Consider the following 3,600-nt stretch of genomic DNA (forward strand, 5'->3'; position numbering starts at 1 on the left):
CAGCAGTGTGGGGCCAAGATTTGTTCTTTCTTTTGGTTATTTATTTGTTTACTTACTTTGTGCTAGCAAACTATAAAAGAGCCTTGCATTTACTCCTGAAGTCATAACGTGTGACCCTCTCATCTCTCCCTTCCCTGCCAACTTTCTGAAGAAATAACCATAAATATTTAGGGTATAGATTTCAATTTGGCTTCATAAGAAGCAACGCTTTGGCCAGATTCCTAAGAAAATGTACACACAACATAAACTGTAACTGTCTAGTTACTCTGAGCCGAAAGAACATAGCAACTCAAGCAAAAATTATTTTTCTTCCAGTGTGCCTCCTTTTAAGCAGTTGGGCAAGTGAATTAGTATTCTCTCCTGACCTCGTGTTTTTCTCTTGTGTAGAAGCAAGTTATTAGCGTTCCCAACACATACTTAATGAGAAAAAAATGCTGGCTAGACCATGGGGAGACACACAGCATGGTTAGGGCATGCTGAGTTGGAGATACCTAAAAACTGGGGGATTTTTACATCTGTGAGTGGGGAAGAGTAACCATGATGTTCTGAGAATGTTGAATTTCTGGTCATGCTTAAAGTACACTTTTGGGGAGTGACATCCTTTTGGGCAGTCTGCTAGTGAACTACAGTTTACCATTGCCCATTAAAACTTTCTTCTATGGCAAGGTGGAGGGGTTGGGAGAAGGTGTTCCGCTCTGTGGAAGTGGGATAAGGAGTAAGGGATGAGCCAAGAAGCCCAGCCAAGGGCGTGGAGTTCCTCACTTAGGCTCAGGGTACTTTGTATCAGTCGCTTTATTTCTAAACTCTAGTGTAAAGTGTGGTGGAGGATTAAAGGGAGCTTTCTGGGCCTCCCTTAAATCCCACTGTAGACGTACTATGTGTAAAGAAACATTGCCTAATTAGAGGTCACAGGCCAGCCCTACTTCACTAGAGTAAAATGTTAGCTCCTTGCTTTCTCTCTCAGTAGTAGGGTGACTGAGAGCTCTATCAACCCCCACCCCAATCTGTATAATCGCCTAAGTCTCTTTGTAACGATTTTACTTTTCATATTTAATTCTTAATTCGCATGGGAGTTGAATTATCACACAGTAGAAATATAACTTTAATACCCAGTGAAGTTTTGCGATCATGATTTCAATTATCCTCTATGTAAATGGCTCCATCTGGAATGTTCTACTCTCTTCTAATCTATATCTGCATATCCGTGGCATCACATTTCATACCCTGTCATACTCGTGAAGCATATCCCAATGCTTTGTCATAAAGGGCAAGTCCTATTTCAAATGCTTTCTTGAGTTGTCGTCATCCTTTCTTCTTCCGGGCAAGATTTCGAGCTAAACTTGTCAAGTGATATAAACAATTCTACTGGGGTATTGGCATCCGTTGACGGCAGCTGATCAACTACCTTAGGAATTTTCAGCTTTCCTGCAATGGGAACCCCTTCCTCTTGGGGACACAGCATGGGATTTCTGTCCAAAACCATACATTTTCAGTCTTAACCTCTCTCTACTCAACCATGCTATTTTGCTTTAGCAGTGATGTTCAGTACATAAGTGGGAGTTTGAAGACAGTGAAAATTTCACATTCAGTTTATGAATATTGAAATCCTAATGTTCATATTTCAACCTATGTTGCATGTTATTGAAATACTTATTCTTTCAGATGCTTTAGGAAATACTTGCAATGTTTCACCTTAGACCATGAATATAGTCTTATCTATAATATGAATATAGCTCATATCCTCTGTATGAGCACAAGGTATAAAGTCATATGAAATTAATAGTAAAATCACTGTAAATCAATATGCAGTTAGCATGAACTCATTTCTAACATAAGATAAAATAAAATAAAAAGGAATCTAACACCCTCAACAATATCTTATCTGTAAAATAAGGATCGTCCTTTAAAAATGTTTTAGTTCACTTATTCACTGTCCAAGACTAATCATAGCATATGATTAATAATACATCATTGCTTTAAAATTGCATCCTGGGACGTGTTTTCACTTAGGTTTAATGAAAAACACTTGGTGACCACTAAGCGTCGTGAAGAAGTGGTTAGCTACTATCCTTGTTTATGAAGTAGGGTGAGTTGAAAAAGTAGTGGATGCTGAAGGCTAAACTCTCTTGTTTCTTTTCCATCAGTATTTTTCCATCCAAATTGAAAGTGAATCATTGACAAACGTCAGCAAGCTAAAGTTAGCTGACAAAAGAAGCCAGAGGCAGAAATTTGGACCCAGATGAGATGAGAGCCCAGCAGGTGGCGATAGAGGCTCTTTTCTTCCCTCCATGTCTGAACTCCTCAGGCATTCAGCTGCTTAACCTATCATTAAGGCAAACGTAATTTGAATATTCCGTGGTCCCCTGGTTTTCATGGAAACAAGGATGAGAAGAGTCGGGGTTGGACAGGAAGAATGAGATACATAAAATGTAAGCCTGGGAGCGCTTCACTTTCCCAGTCTACCTTGGCATGAGCAATGCGGGTATTTCGCTACCTGTACAGGCTGGCCATTGAAAAGACGATTTTAGTTGGGAGAGAACAGTAAAATGTAATCAGAAGTACCTTTCAGCTTACTGGTTAGGTTCAGCTTATTACTTCAAAGGGAGTTCATGGAAATGCTTGAGCTGCTAATGATTGTTATTTAAAAAAAAAAAAAAAAAAAAAAATCCCAAGCGTTTTCTTCAGAGAGGGAGGGAAGGCTGAGAGGCCGCCTGGGAAACAGATATGGAGGAGGGGGGCTCTCTGATAGGACAGAGGAGTGGTATTTCAGGGTCACTCTAAGTAAAGAAAGATTATCCTGCAGGATGTCTCTCTTGATTTGGCCTGAGAAGACAAAGGCGTTCCTCCTAGTTAGGGGATTTAGTTTTCATTTCATTTTATTTTCAAAATGCAGTGAGTGTAAACAAAGTACACTTAGACATAGAAAGCCTGAGATTAAGAGGAAAAAAGAAAACCCCAGCCTTATCTATGTTATAGGTAGTGTCTTTAAGAAATGATTCGTTCTTTCTGTGGCTCGATTTTCTGGATCCATAAAGCCCGTGGGTGGCAGCTCTTGCCTCACAAGGTAATCAGTGCAAAGTGCAAAGAACAGTATGCTTGCAAAGAAATACTCAACTAATATTGAGTATTATTGAAAAAAAATTAGTGTTCCTGCTTGCGTGGTTGCTTGCCTGCCTGCCTGCCTGCCTGCCTGCCTCCCTCCCTCCCTCCCTCCCCCTCTCTCTCTTGCTCTCTCTCTCTAAATTTAGTTTTATTGTATCTAAGTGCACCAGGTGTGTGTCTAATGCCCCCCTTAGCTAGACAAGACCATAGGATCCCTGGGACCTGGAGTTACAGATGGCTGTAAGCTGCTGTGTGTGCTGGCAACCTTAATCCAGGCTCTATGCAAGAGCAATAAGAACTCAACTGCTGAGCCATCTCTAGCCTCTTCTCTTCTTTTTGAGGTAGACGTTTCTTTTGTTTTCTTTTATGATTTTGTTTATTTTTTATGTTTTATTTTTGTTTTGTTTTGTTTTTTGTTTATTTGTTTGTTTTCAAGACAGGGTTTCTCTGTGTATCCCTGGCTGTCCTGGAACTCACTTTGTAGACCAGGCTGGCCTC

Source organism: Mus pahari, chromosome 15, assembly GCF_900095145.1.
Source record: "Mus pahari chromosome 15, PAHARI_EIJ_v1.1, whole genome shotgun sequence".
Taxonomy (NCBI): Eukaryota; Metazoa; Chordata; class Mammalia; order Rodentia; family Muridae; genus Mus; species Mus pahari.